At 39.7% G+C, this 15459-nt stretch overlaps 1 protein-coding gene across 1 annotated transcript in view; it reads left to right on the top strand.

Annotated features, from left to right (window-relative positions):
- Positions 1–15459, top strand: part of SLC36A2 (solute carrier family 36 member 2) — an 84540-nt gene that overhangs the window by 3135 nt on the left and 65946 nt on the right. Inside the window, exon 2 of the mRNA XM_024749991.1 lies at positions 10103–10338. The gene's annotated coding sequence lies outside the window, so the exon portion shown is untranslated. The remainder of the gene's footprint in view (positions 1–10102; positions 10339–15459) is intronic.

The following is a 15459-nucleotide window of genomic DNA, read 5'->3' as shown; positions in this document are numbered from 1 at the left end:
AGGCCATCAGAAACTTAGGTTTGTTAAAAAAAAGTTCTTTTTATGAGTCTTGAAAATCTTCATTTTGTAAAAGCATCAGGACAAAACTTAAAATAACGTGGTTAAAGATTTGAGTACAAGGCAATTAGTAGGAAACATGGATATTTCTGTGACATATAACATTTTAGAATAACCGGAATTATGACTGATAACGTTACATCAGGGCATACCAATGTTAGGAATTCCATAAAAATTTTGGAATATCTATATTAATGACATTTATCCATACACTATAACCTAATTTTCATCTCCAGTCACTTGACATTGTTTCTGAAGTAATTAAACATACGAAATAAACTTAGTTTAACATTCCTCTCTAAGATGTCTGACATGTTCCTTCAAAGCATCCCAGAGTCAGCTGGAGGCTAAAAGAGCTTTAATAGGATTTTAATATTTGGGAAGTTTGTTAAAAATATCAAAACATTTTAAAATATAACAGGTCACTGTGAAACAATATTTATTCATTTAACCAAAGTCACAAAAAGATTACTTAAGGGCACAGAAACTCACACAATCTGTTATCAAAAAGGAGCACTCTGAGAAACTTTGTTCAAATTCCAGTCTTGTACCGGCTTATTTAACAACAAAATCTATTTACTTAATTAACTTCAATCTAAATTTAGTTAATCCTGACCATGTATAAAACTTATTCCCCCACTCAGGGTTTTCTTCCACAACCTTTCATCACTTCTGTCTTTATATCAGCCTGTCCCTTATTTTTTTATCCAAATAAACCGACCAGCCCTAAGACATATTTTTTTTCTTTTCCCTCAATAAAATGTAATTCCATTCCTCAAACCTTCTTTACTGAAAACGCACATTCTACTTTCCTACTGTACACTGAAATGTTTCCGTATTATTCCTGTTAGCTTTAATTACATGTTTAAATTGGAATCCTCAACTCTTAAAAACCTTAATTTCTAGTGAAAGTTAAGAAGTAAGCAATTATGAACTGTCTTTCACATTAGCATTCTGTAGATTGGTGGATGATTTCTAGAAACATTTGTTTTCTTATAGAGGACATCTCAGGGTGGCACCAAACATTTTCATTAATAGTCCTAAATACCTTTAGCTTCTCTGTTTAGTAATTGATGTCTCAGTATCTTATTTTTTTGGGAATTATCTAGCTATTTAACAAACTTCCATCACTTAAATTAGCAGAACTCTAGAACTTTAAGGTATCAAGTATCTGTAAAGATCATTTTAACTAGACATTTCTAAAATATAATTAATTTTAAAGAGTTTACCCAAAAGTTCTTATCTCATTTACATTTACTTTAAAGTTTCAGCATATCAAGTTATTTCCTTGCAACAGGTATAATAAGGTCTTATTTGACTTCTATTAAACCTGGGTAATAAAGCATTATACTTAATGTTGATGACTAAGGATATGTCTATTAATTAGATCAACAAACAAACTTTAATACCAGATATCAACTTCATATTGAATATTTCCCAGTTCATGTGAACCTGAAAGTCATTTTGGCCGGTTTCTTTATTTGTAATCACTTTCTTTTAAAATTAAATAGAGCTCTTTATAAATTCAATTTTGATAATACTTTCCAGAGGTAGAGATATTTCATATATATAATGTGTACATAGACATAAACAGGCAAAACTAGAGAGCTCATGGCTTCACTTTAAAAAAAAAAGTTATGAATCAGGTATTACAATATAAACTTACCAGTTTACAAAGAACAGTTGGAATACGTTAAAGTTGCTTGCTCAGATGACTAAGGCTTTACTATTTGTAAAGTTTGGCTGAGGGAGCATTCCCAGCGGTTTGAATTTTAAAACTGCCACTTTGCTATTTTTTTTCCTTGGATTCAGGTCTTGCCAGACTGAGCTAATTAGGCTCAGTCTCAGTTCCTGTGGCCTGTATTTGCATTTTCAGTTTGTAGAGATTTGCAACAGAAAGACAGTTGCTTTTAGTTTCCCAAAGAACAGGTTTGTTACCTAAACCATACTAAAAGGTTTTTTCAGTGACAAGATTTCTAACTAAACTGAAATTTATTTTACGAGTTCTGTGTTCGAGAACTTTAGTGTTTAATTTCTCATGCCTTTAATGGTTTGTATAAGGCATTCAGCAAAGGCCTTCTTTCTGAGTTTACAAGTTAAACCAGAGCAAAATCACTGTTTTTCTTTTTATTAGTCCTTGAATGTTACTTCCCAGTTTTACGTATTTTTATGGCTCAGGTAACACTATTGGTGTCTTTTAGTATGTTCAATTAATATTTCCTGAGGGGCGGATTTATATGCCTTGTCTTATAATACCATGTAGGAGAGGTATTTTCTAGTGAAGCATGCCTATCCCACAATATAATTAAACAAAACAGATGTATCCATCTTATATAAAGTCCATTTAAATATACCAATTTTATATATTTGCATCTCAATGCCGTCAACTTTATACTTTTACTTTTCATTAGGATCCAATCAACAAGCTTACAGGAGGAGTTCTAGAAGTTTTTCTTTTTTTTGTTCCCTATTTTATCTATTTTTATATAAAAGGCTCTGGGATCCCCAGAGTGGGGTTGAGCCAAGGAGCCCAGACCCTTTGGCCTAGCTGTTGTCCCAAGTCGTTGTTGGTCAGGCATCTCAGCGTTAAAAAAAAATTTTTTTTCTAGCCCCTTAAATATATTTTAAAACTGGGGTTAAAAAAAAAAAAAAAAACTGGGGTAAATAGAACAGACTTGTTTGGCTTTTAATGTTGGGGACCAGTAGGGGAGTCCCTTTTGACCCATTTAACCTTAGGTCATGTAGTAATGTCAGATACCTTGTGTTTTAATTACATAAATGTCCATTTTATTTATCCCTTTTTAAATAACCATCTAAAGATTTCTTTATTTATTTGACATGATTCCTTTAAAATTTCTACCTTGGTGGAAATAGTATCCAGACTTTCCTTCCAGGATTTTTCCTGTTAACATTAATTATTCTAATGTTTTTATTAGCATCTGTAAGACCCACTGAGGGAAAGCAAAGATCAGGAATGAAGTTTCCCAAACCAGTTTTTCTTACTTGTTTTAAACTAAAGAAGTTCTTAGGTTAATCATTAGATGTATTTCTTTTTTCCACCTTTAATTTGATTTTTTTTGTTTTTATAGGCACCAGTAAAACAGTTGTTTATAATAAGTGCACTAGATTCACCAATTTGTTAGTTTCTCCAGTTTTAAAAGGATCCATCATTTGGCCATTAAAAACATATATGTATTTATAGTGATTCAAATCATTAAGACGCAAAAGCCTTCCCCATAAGAGAGTGGGGGAGATTGTCGCCAAAGTAAAATACGAGAGTTTACTCTCAGAAACAGTATGGCAGAGGTCAAGTTTTCCAAACATATACATACACATATAGACATACATGGAATGTCCTAGGAAGATCAGGTAGAACATATACATCTCAAAGACACAGGAAGAGAAATGCAGGTTTCCCTTTACAAGGACTTTGTTTAAAGTCAGAATTCTGAAAAGGTATTTTTATCAAGTCAGCTTTTTAACCTTAATTTAACTTAACTGCCTCTGCACTAAAAGGGCCTCTTCATTTTTAGGGCGAGATTTACTTTAATTTCCAATTAAGTAAATACTAATTGATATAGATCTGAAAACCTGGGCTCATAGGTCCAGATGGTTAACTCAAATTCCTTAGCAAATCCCAATGGATTTTTTTTTTTAATACTTATTTATTTATTTTGGCTGCACCAGGTCTTAGTTGCAGCACGTGGGCTCTTAGTTGCGGCATGCGGCCTTCTTAGTTGCGGCATGCGGCTTTCTTAGTTGCAGCATGCGTGCAGGATCTAGTTCCCCGACCAGGGATCGAACCTGGGCCCCCTGCATTGGGAGCGCAGAGTCTTACCCACTGGACCACCAGGGAAGTCCCAGCAAATCCCAATGGATCTTGACTTGGATCGGGAAGTTCCTTAGCCAAGGCTCTAAGTTCTGTTTCGGTCCAGGGTGTGTACCTAAGCACCAAGGATGGCTCACCTCTCCCTGTAATAGTTTTCTCCTTAAAGACAGCTATAATCACTTCTGATTTTTTATCTATCGTTGCTGGGGAAGAGGGAGCAGCAGGAAGTGGAAGAGTTGGAAGAGAAAAAGAGATAGCGTCTGGGCCAGGGAATTCTGATAGGAAAGGATACATGGGAGGAGCAGAGGGAGAGACAGTCAAAGACAGAGTGCTAGCAGGCTTTTTTAGTTCTGATGGTTTCAAAAAGTTACTCTATCATTTCCTCTTTTAGAAGCTTCTAGGTACCAATCAATGTAAGCTTTCCATTCAGTCTGGTTGGTCTTATGGCCGGCTTTTTCTAACTGTGCACACAAATATAGCAATTTTGGAATATCTGAAGAACCTAAATTTGGCCATTTTAGGTTGAGATCTCCTTTAGTATAATTTCCCCAATTAACTAGGTACTTGTAAGTATGAGCTCTGTACAGTGTTGTACGTGAATCTGGCTGAGGTGTTAGTCGGAGGTCGGTTTTCTGATGCCCCTCGTTTCTCTGTTTGAGAGATTCTGTTTCCCATTTTAAGTTGAATTTGTCAGGGATGAAATTTACTAGTGAAGTTGTGTCATGGGCCAGTGTGCTGCTTGTGAGCTTTACTCCTCTAGGCATCACCCTAGAGTCGTTTCAGCCCTCTTCTCCCTTCTGTGGTCTAAGACCACTGCAGGTGCTTGGATCACTGAATGGCCAATTCTTGTCCGCGACCCCTGGACGAGCAAGTGCTTTAATGAATGAGTAGATTTCCCTATGGGACCACTGCACGGGTATGAGGCCTCTGCCTCCACCACTCCCGTAAATTTCTCAGTTGCCTGAGAAAGCTGTAACCGGCGGGGGGCAGTCTTGTCCCTTTTCTTTAGAGCGAGGCTCTCATGTAATATCTTCACTTTTATCCCGACAAATTCTATTAAGGTAGCCAAACTGAGGAAAAGCGTCAGATCAACCTCTTACCTAACTACTCAGCCAACCACTCAGTCTCCTACAACTGAGCAAACCCTGGTTTCTTTCAACCGGGCACTCCCCCCACTCTACCCTCCCCCCACCCACTATCTTTCAACTGGGTGGGTATTTCCCTGGTATCTTTCAACCAAAGCCTGGGCGGGGGCAGGTACCCGCTATACACCACCAAATACAACTCAGGATCATCAACCAACATGGGAGATCCGAGAACCAGGAGAGACTTACCCAAATTCGTCTGAACTCTCCAAGGAGGCGGACGGGCACAAGGGGCCTCTGCTGGTACCAAGCCTCCGGTTCCTCATAGAGTTCAGGCAAAGGAGAGAAGTCCACTCTGGGTCCCTTGCTCATGGTCAACATAACTGTTGACTTAAAAAAAAATGCACAACGTGAGAGTTGTGAGTTAAGTTTTATTTGGGGCAAAATGAGCACTGCATCCGAGGAGACAGAGTTTCAGATAACTCTGAGAAACTGCTCTAAACAGGCAGGTTATATAGAAGGTTTGTAACCTGCCATCTAGCAGCCATCAGACTGGGGCCACTCCCTACGGTGAGCTCTGAGGAAACTCAGGACTTGAAAATACAGGATACTGGCCCCAGATAGCTGAGGTACATATCCAAGGAATGAGTTCAGGGAGCCCAGACTCTTGCACCTTCCCATACATAGAAAGGCGCTAAATTCCTTAACTTGAGATATCTGGTCTTCTTTAATTAACAATAATCTTCTGATGTTCCCGACTACCTGCCCTTGGTTGCAAAAACTTCTGTATAACCTGGCTCCCCCCCCTCACCTCCTCAGAGCAGTTCTCTCAGGGTAACTTGAGATGCTGCCTCCTGGGCTTGAGTCCAAAAAATTCCCTCCGAGTAACACCTAACTCTCAACTTTTAGGTTGTGAATAATTTTTTAAGTCAACACCTAATGGAATATTTCTCTCTCTCTTTTTTTTTTTAAGGTAAGGTACTAGTTTTATCTATCTATCTATTTAATTATTTATTTTTGGCTGTGTTGGGTCTTAGTTGCTACGCGCAGGCTTTCTCTAGTTGCAGTGAGCAGGGATTACTCTTCGTTGCTGTGCGCGGGCTTCTCATTGCGGTGGATTCTCTTGTTGCGGAGCCACAGGCTTTAGGCGCGTGGGCTTCAGTAGTTGTGGCACGCGGGCTCAGTAGTTGTGGCGCACAGGCTTAGTTGCTCCGCGGCACGTGGGATCTTCCCGGACCAGAGCTCAAACCCGTGTCCCCTGCATTGGCAGGCGGATTCTTAACCACCGCACCAACAGAGAAGTCCCTCACTATTTTTTAATGCCCAAACTTCATAGCATAGATATATCTCTCCCACTATAATTTTTCTGTACAATATTTATTTAGGAAACATTTACATTTATGTCCCCAGACTCAATACAACAGGTTTAACAAAACAATCTGTGAGAAATACCTTGAGATATTTCTTACGCTGTCTTACATCCCAGACACAGCCAAATGTTAGAATCCCACACAGACAGCCTAGAACACAGAACAGATGTCCACAAAGAGGATGTGGAAGATGTTACTGTAAACAAAGCAACTTTTTGTAACAAGCACATTAATTTGTGTTCAGAATCACATTGTAAGCATTTATAGCCTAACATCAGTTAATTACGTATATAGCGACACTCTACTGAGTTTTAGTTATGTTTCAAAAATTGGCTGAGTGTTTGGGTTGATGTGTCATGTGACATAATCTTTCCAATTCAAAATAATAGGAACTTGATTATCAGGCATGTTTGCACAGGTCAAAATTTTAGGAGCAGGTTACTGATATTAAGAAGTGTTTCTTTTCCCCACAACAACTAGGTATTTTGTTTTTAGGGAAAAACTGTAATAAGGGCTCTCATTCAACTCAACCTAAAGTAAATGGGGAACAAAAGGAGACTGTATGAGAAAGATCTTGGGAATGTTCATGGAACGGTCAAGCCCCAGGAAGGATCCTGAGGCAGTCAGAGGTGGGAGCAGACACACCCAGGAGTCAGGTCATATCAGGGCTTCCGGAGCCTCTGCTCAGGTTGACTCTGTGTATTGGCTTCCTTCCTTCCTTTTGATGTGAATGAACTCTATCCACAGCTCTTGACTTTTACTTTTTACCAGAAGGAAACTACTCTGATGATGTCTGGTCCCAATAACCTAGGGAAGGGGCTTCCCTGGTGGCGCGGTGGTTGAGAGTCCGCCTGCCGACGCAGGGGACACAGGTTCGTGCCCCGGTCCAGGAAGATCCCACATGCCGCGGAGTGGCTGGGCCCGTGAGCCATGGCCGCTGAGCCTGCGCGTCCGGAGCCTGTGCTCCGCAACGGAAGAGGCCACAGCAGTGAGAGGCCCGCGTACCGCAAGAAAAAAACAAAAAAAAAACAACTTCATTTAGAATTTGACTTGGGAAAGTTTGTCAAAGATAACAAAAGGTTTTAAAACACTTGGTCAAATGGGATCGCAGGTCACTGAAATAATACTTATTCATTCAACCAAAGTGACAATAAAAGATTTTAAAGACAACTATAGAAAGTTATACCAGATTGCTTAAACGGTAAAGAAACTTTACAATATGTTACCAAAAGCAGATCAGTATTCTAAGAAAACTTTGTTCTCTTAACATAGAGAGAAAACCGAATTCTAGTTTTTGTACCAGCTTACTTTTAATATTAAAATTTATTTGCTCAATTAAATTTCACTATTATCCAGTCTTTCTTTTTTTTTTCCCCCCGAGAGAAGGAAGGATTAATTATTACTTGCAGCAAGTAAGGAGAACACTGAGGATCTTTTCCACAGCAGTGTCTCCCCAGACAGCAAAACTGGGGGCATTTTAAGCTAAGGGTACATGCATATTCATGAGGGGGCTTCAGCAGAGGAAAATCTAGCATAGAATTGGGGCAGAGGTTGACAGAGTGCAAGCTTTAGTTGGTTGAAATCAAGAGGTTCCACATCATCATTCTGTCCTCCATGTGGGTGGGGGGCCCTCGGTTCCTGCACAACTCAAAGATGTATTATTATGTATATCCTTTGGGAGGAACTAAGACTCTGCTTTACCACCACACGGTTGTTTGACTGCTATTTCTCTGTTCCTGCATTCCTTTGTTCCCTTAAGATCATTAGTTACTGAGAACTATTCAAGGACAAGCATTGCAGCCAGGCTTAGATCACAAAATTAGTGCAGGAAAGAAAGTGGGGCATGAGAGGGTGGTCACATCCCACCCAGGTCTCAGGCGAATCCCTAGGATGGCTGCTGAGTATGGGTTCTTGGCTCAGCACAGGAAAGAATTCAAGGGTGAACCAAAGTGAAAGAAGCCTCATTCAGGGAGATACACACTCCACAGACAGAGTGTGGGCCATCTCAGAAGGCGAGAGGCCAATATTAGCCAGTCTTGACCACGTACAAAACTTTTCTTGGGTTTCCTTTCCCACAGACCTAAAACTTTCTTTTTCACCTTGAGATTTTGTCCTGTGTTTTCCCTTTCTTTGTCTCTCTCCAGGACAAAATTACTTTCTTTTCTCTTAGCAAAATGCATTTCCATTCCGTATACCTTTTCCTTTCAGATAAAAGTGTTTTCCTTATTTTCACTTAATTTCTAGTGAAAACCAAGAAGGAAGCAATTATGAACTGTCTTTTACATTAGCGTTCTATAGATTGGTAAACTTATAAATATTATTTATGATTTTTTTAATGTGCTATTTTTATAGAAAAAATTCACTGTAGTACCCTGGTGCTACACTGAAATTTCAGTCCTAAATATCTTTAGCTTCTCTTTAAAAGGAAGCTTATGTTCAGTAATTAATGTTTCAGTATCTTATTTGGGAATGATATAGATATTTAATGAACTTCCATCATTTAACTTAGCACAACTCTCAGGTTTCAAGTTACCAAAAATCTGGAGAAAGTTAATTTTAAGTAGACATACCATAACATGTAAATATTCTTAAAGAGATCACCTGAAAGTTCTTACCCCATTTATATCTATTTAATTCACTTGTTCCCAACAATTATGTTTAGATTACCCATGAAACTTTTATGAGACATTAGACCAACTCAACCATTATTCTAAGCTATTTTTCTTACCAGTGAATTTTATTTATTTATTTTAATTGATTGATCAATTAATTAATTAATACTTTATTTTTGGCTGCATTGGATCTTTATTGCTGCACGCAGCCTTTCTCTAGTTGCAGCACGCGGGGGCTACTCTTCATTGCAGTGCGTGGGCTTCTCATTGCTGTGGTTTCTCTTGTTGTAAAGCACGGGCTCTAGGCGTGCAGGCTCAGTAGTTGTGGCTCGCGGGCTTAGTTGCTCCGTGGCATGTGGGATCTTCCCAGACCAGGGCTCAAACCCGTGTCTTCTGCACTGGCAGGTGAATTCTTAACCACTGCACCACCAGGGAAGTCCTTACTGGTGAAATTTTTTTTTTTTTTCTTTGTGGTACGCGGGCTTCTCACTGTTGTGGCCTCTCCCGTTGCGGAGCACAGGCTCCGGACGCGCAGGCTTAGCAGCCATGGCTCACGGGCCTAGCTGCTCCGTAGCATGTGGGATCTTCCCGGACCGGGGCACGAACCCGTGTCCCCTGCATCAGCAGGCGGACTCTCAACCACTGTGCCACCAGGGAAGCCCCTTACTGGTGAATTTTATAAGAGAGATAATATAACCTTATTTGACTTTTAGTAAACCTGTATTAATTAAACCAACAAACTCTAATAACAAATATTAACTTAATATTGAATATTTCCTAGATCATGTGAACTTGAAATTCATTTGGGTTAGTTTCTGTTACATTTAGAAATATTTAATTTGTAAGCACTTTTAAGTCAGTTAAATAGAGCTCTTTTATAAATTTGATTTGATAATACTATCTGAAGGTAGAGACATATCACATGTATAATGGACACACAGAATATAAACAGACATTTTCAGAGATCTCATAGCTTCATTTTAAAACTTAGTCATGAATCAGGTATTAATGATACAGTTTAAACTTACTAGTTTATAAATAACCGTTGGAATAAGTTAAATTTATTTGCTTAGATGACTAAGGCTTTTTTACTATCTGTGGAGAAGACTTTTTAATCTTATTTTTATTTATTTACTTTGGCTGCTCCAGGTCTTCGTTGTGGCACACAGGATCTTCACTGTGGCATGCGGGATCTTTAGTTGTGGCATGCAGACTCTTAGTTGTGGCATGTGTACTCAGTTGTGGCCTGCAGGCTTAGAGCATCCTGCGGCATGCACGCAGCATCTATTTCTCCAACCAGGGATTGAACCCAGGCCCCCTGCATTGGGAGCGCGGAGTCTCACCTACTGGACCACCAGGGAAGTCCTGTGGAGAAGACTTTTAAGGTTTGTATTTGTTCTTAATAAATCTTTATGGAGACTGTGAATTAAGATTTTGGGTGAGGGAGACTTTCTAGCAGTTTGAGTTTTAAAACCTTCTTTTTCCCTTTTTTTTTTCCCCCTTTGGTTTCAGGTTCTATCTGATTGAGCTAATTAGGCTCAGTCTCAGGTCATTGTGGGCTATATTTACATTTCTGATTTGTATAGATTTGCAAGACAAAGATACCTGCTTTTAATTCCCCCAAAGAACTGGTCTGCCACCTAAATTATATCAGAAAATATATTTGCTAGACTACATTTTCCTTAATTTGATTTTTTTTTTAATATCAGCAAGTAGATTTCCCACTAAACTGAAAATCAAGGGCTCTGTGTTCTAGAACTTGAGGATTCAATTTATTATGTTTCCAGAAGTTTGCACAAAGCATTCAACAAAGGCCCACTTTCTGAGTGCACAAGTTAAACCCAGAGCAATTTACCCTACGGGGATAAAAGTCTCCATTATTGCTTTTATTATCGCTTGAATATTAGCCCCCAGTTTTTACTTCATATTGTGTGGGCTCTGGTAACTCTCTTGGTTTCTTTTAGTATTTTAATTGATATTGACTGGGGGGCAGATTTATACACCTTGTCTTCTAGTGCCAGGAATACTGTGCAGGTATTCCCCAGTGAGACATAATGTCTATCCCACAATATAATTAGGCAAAAGAGATGTAGCCGTCTTATATAAAGCCCATCAATTTTTATCAACTTTCATCTCAATTCTATTAACTCTTATACCTTTAACTTTAGCTCCATTAGGACCCATTAACAAGACTTGGTCTTACAAGGAGTCTCAGAAACTTTCATTTTTATCCCCTGGCCATTTTACCCATTTTTGTGTAAAAGGCTTTGGGGTCCACAGTGATGGGTTGAGCCAAGGGACTCAGGCCCTTTTGTCAATCTTTTAACTTGATTAATTGATCTAACTGTTGCCCCAAGCAATTGCTGCTCAAGTATCTCAGTGTAATTTTCTTCCAGCCTTACAAATTTTTTTGAACTGGGGTAAATAGAGCAGACCTGTTTGGGTCCCTTTAATGTTGGGGGGGAATGCTAATAGGGTCCCTTTGGCTCATCCAACTTTAGGTGGTTGGTGTTGTATCAAAACCTTTGTTTTAATCCCATCAATTCATTTTATTTATCCCACTGCTTAATAACCATCTAAAGATTTCCGTCCTGTTGGGAGGAGTACTTTTAAAATTTCCACCTTGTTGGGGAGAAGTCTCTTGACTTTCTCCTCAGCTTCTTCTTTGTTAATCAACCTAATTAACATTAATTAATCTAATATTTTTATTAGCATCTCTAAGACCCATTGAAGGGAAGCCAAGATCACAAATAAGGCTTCCTAAACCACTTTTTTTTGTTTAATTTGTTTTAAATTAAGGGTGTTCTTAAGATTAGCTGTTATATTTTTTGTATCCACCTTCTAATTTGGTCTTTCCATGGTACCGATAAAACAGCTATTTTTAAGAGAACTCTCTAAAACTTTACCAATTTAGAAGTTTCTACAACTTAAAGGATCCATTGTCTGGCCATTGATGAGTAGTATTTTAATAGCAACTCAAACCAAGATGACGCAAGAGTCATCCTCAAGAGAGAATTCAGAGGATGTGTCACCGAGTCCAGGCTCACTCTGCTTGCCACACGACAGGCCAATACATCGGGAGACGAGGTGTTGAGGCAAGGAATAGCGACTTTATTTGGAAAGCCGGCAGACCGAGAAGATGGCAGACTAGGGTGCCCCAAAACCATCTTGTCAGGGTCTGGATGCCAGTTTCTTTTATAGAACAGAGAGGGAGAAGAGGTGAGGAAATAAAGTAAAAAGGCCATTTATGTTGCAAAATAGGAGGGGATCTGTTAATTTCTTCTTTTCTGCAGCCATTCACAGGTGGGTAGGGTCAAAATGTCTCTGAGCTGAGCAAAGACACTTTGGTACCCTGTGGCAGGATGCTTACAGCCTTAGACAGTGATTATAATAACAAAAGCAATGAAAAGCAAAGGTTAAAGTAAAACAGACCCAACATGGATTCAGAATTGGCTCTTCCCTGTTACAGATGCAGCCTTCACAAGATCCAGAAAGTTTACTCCCCAAAATAGTTTAAGAAAGTAAAGGCCTGCATTGTAGAGGCGATGCAGCAAAGGCTGAGATGACAAAGGCTCCTTATGGGCTGGGACCCCTTCTGATAAATTTCCCTGAAAACTGGCACAGTTAAAGAGACTGCTCGGAATCCCAGTCTATTTGACTGACTGCCAAATGTATGTATACCTTCTGGATGGCAGAGACCAAGCTCTCGAAACACAGAACAAAATGTCTAAAAAGATCAGTTAGAACATTTACATCTTAAAGGCATGGGGAGAGAAATGCAAGTTTCTCCTTTACTGGGGAAAGAGGAAGCAGCAGGAGGCAAAGGTGATGAAAGAGAGAGAGAGATGGCATCTGGGTCAGGCAGTTCATATAAAAGAGGATATGAGGGAGGAGCAGAGAGTGAGGCAGGGCTAACATTAGCAACTTTTAAAAAATTCTGATGTTGTTTCAAGCAATTTTTGGTTGATTTCCCACAAAGAAGTTAGTTTATCATTTCCTCTTCCAGAAGTTTTTAAATACCAATCAAAATAAGCATTCCATTCAGTCTGCTCTTTAACTGTAGACACACACACAAAAATTAATTTTGGAACGTGAAAAGAGCCCCAATTTGGCCATTTTAGGTTGAGGTTTCCTTTAGTATATTTTCCCCAATTAAGTAAGCATTTGTGAGTATAATTTTCACAGGTAGCATACATGAACCAAGCTGGGGTGTTAGCTGGAGGTTGGCAATCTGTTGCTCCTTTTTTTTTTATTTTGAAAGCTTTGTTTCCCATTCTGGGTTGGTTTGTCAGGATGAACTGCTATGGATGATTGTGTGGTGGGCCAAGGTGCTGTCTGTGAGCTTAACTCCTCTAGGTGTCACCCTAGAGTCGTTTCAGCTCTTTTACATGTCTTGGCTTTTCCCTTTGGCAATCTAAGACCGCCGTGGTTGCTCAGATCACTGAGTGGCCAGCTCTTATACGTGGTTCCCCAAAGGAGCAAGTTTTTTAAATTAAATAACTGGGTTTCCCTATGGGACTGCTACCTGGTATGAGGACTTGCCTCCACCACTCCTGCAAGTTTCTCAGTTGCCTGAGAAAGCCATTGCTGGCCAGGAGGAGATGTCCCTTTTCTTCTTTAGAGCTGAAAACTCTCATGTAACATTTTTACTTTTATTCTGACAAACTCAATTAAAGTAACCAATTCGAGGGAAAATAACAGGCCAGTCTCCTACCTAATCACTCAGTCTGAACCTACTTTGTATTTTTCAACTGGGGCAACCCAGGTACCTCTTCTTGAAACTAAGTTCAAGGAAGACCTACTCCTCACAGGGAGGGGTTTATCCACCACCATATAAAACTTAGGATCATCAGCCAATAACGGGAGATCCAGGACCCAGGAGAGACTCAACCAAATTCATCTGGAATCACTGACGAGGCAGACAGGCACAAGGGGCCTCTGCTAGTACCAAGACTCTGGATCCTCATAGAGTTCAAAGGAGAAAAGTCTTCTCTGAATCCTTTCATGGTCACCAAAACTGTTGACTGAAAGAAAAATGCACAACGTAAAAGTTGCGAGTTAAGTTTTATTCAGGGACCTTACTGAGGACTGTAGCCCAAGAGACAGCCTCTCAGATACCTCTGAGGTATCTTATCCAAAGAGCTAAGGGAGGCGCCAGGGTATATGAGTTTTTCTGCTGGAAAAACAAAAAAACACACAGTCAAACATCAAGAGATAATCACAAAGAACACACATCTCAAGCTAACAATTTTAGTGTTTTTCTTTGTATGGGAAGATGCAAGCATCTGAGTTCATTGAAATTATTCTTTAGATACGCATTTTAACTATCTAGAGCCAGTCAAAGCACAAAATGCTTCCTGAGTTTCCTTCAGGGTGAACTGTCAGTGGGCGACTGCAGTGGCTAATGGCCTAATCCTTGCGGAACTGGAATGGCAGGCCCTAAAATTCATTTGGAAATTTGATTGATGCGTGAAACCCCAACGTCTTGAACCACATAAACTATGTACATGGGAGGGTTTTGTTTTGTTTTAATTCTAGAGTTTCTACTATGCACTAGGGATATAAGGGAACATGGGAATAACTAAACTACAGCTTCAGAGGCTTGGATTCAAATCAGAGCCCTGCCTTTAGGCAAGTGAAGTAAACTTTTCTGAGCCTCGGTTTCCTCATCTAATGAGGATAATAAGAGTGCCTACCTTATGTAACACACTTAGTCTAGAGCTAGGCACATGTGAGTGTATTATCATTTTTATCTAGGCAACAGGAGAGCCATAGTAAACAACCACAGGCTATGGAAAGGTGGCTGAGGAAACAAGGATGGGGTAATAAATTCCACCTGAGTATTGGTTTCATTGTTGTTTTTGAAGTCCCTAACTTCCAGCCCAAAAGAGTACTTGTGTTCATTTCCACCAGATTATATTGGGTTGGCCAAAAAGTTCATTCAGGTTTTTCCGTAGCATCTTACAGGAATCCGAACTTTTTGGCCAACTCAGTACAACCTCAGGCAAAGCATTCCCCAGCTGTCTGCCTCAGTTCTCTAATCTATTAAAGAGGGACAATTCTTCCTAGTCCATAGAGTAGTGGAACTCAAACTCTGGCCAGTATCAGAACCACCTGGGGAACTTGGTAAAAATAGAAAGGCTCGAATTCTCCCTACTTCAATAAGTCTGGGTCTCTGTGTGCTTTACTATCTCCCCAGGTGATTCTGATAACACACCAACTTTCCAAACTGCAATAAAAGAATAAAAAACACAAGGTTCTCTGTTTACTTTAAAGGGTCATAAAGATTCTCATTATTTAAATCCCATTTGTTCCACCTTCTATGGAGAGGTCAGGCAGTTCAGGCTGTCCTCACATAAGTTGTATGTGCCCCAACCCAAAAGGAGCCGGACCTGCATCTCAGCATCCAGTGGGAATGAAAAGCACAGGCCCTGGGGTCCTCAGTCCCTTGGAGGCCCTCTATAATCTAGTACCTATTTCACCAAGGGGGAAAGGGGTGCAATACC

This window comes from Neophocaena asiaeorientalis, unplaced genomic scaffold (genome assembly GCF_003031525.2).
Source record: "Neophocaena asiaeorientalis asiaeorientalis breed wild unplaced genomic scaffold, Neophocaena_asiaeorientalis_V1.1 scaffold548, whole genome shotgun sequence".
In the NCBI taxonomy this organism is placed as follows: Eukaryota; Metazoa; Chordata; class Mammalia; order Artiodactyla; family Phocoenidae; genus Neophocaena; species Neophocaena asiaeorientalis.
The sequence above is the reverse complement of the archived record's forward strand: the minus strand, read 5'-3'. Positions and strand labels throughout refer to the sequence as shown.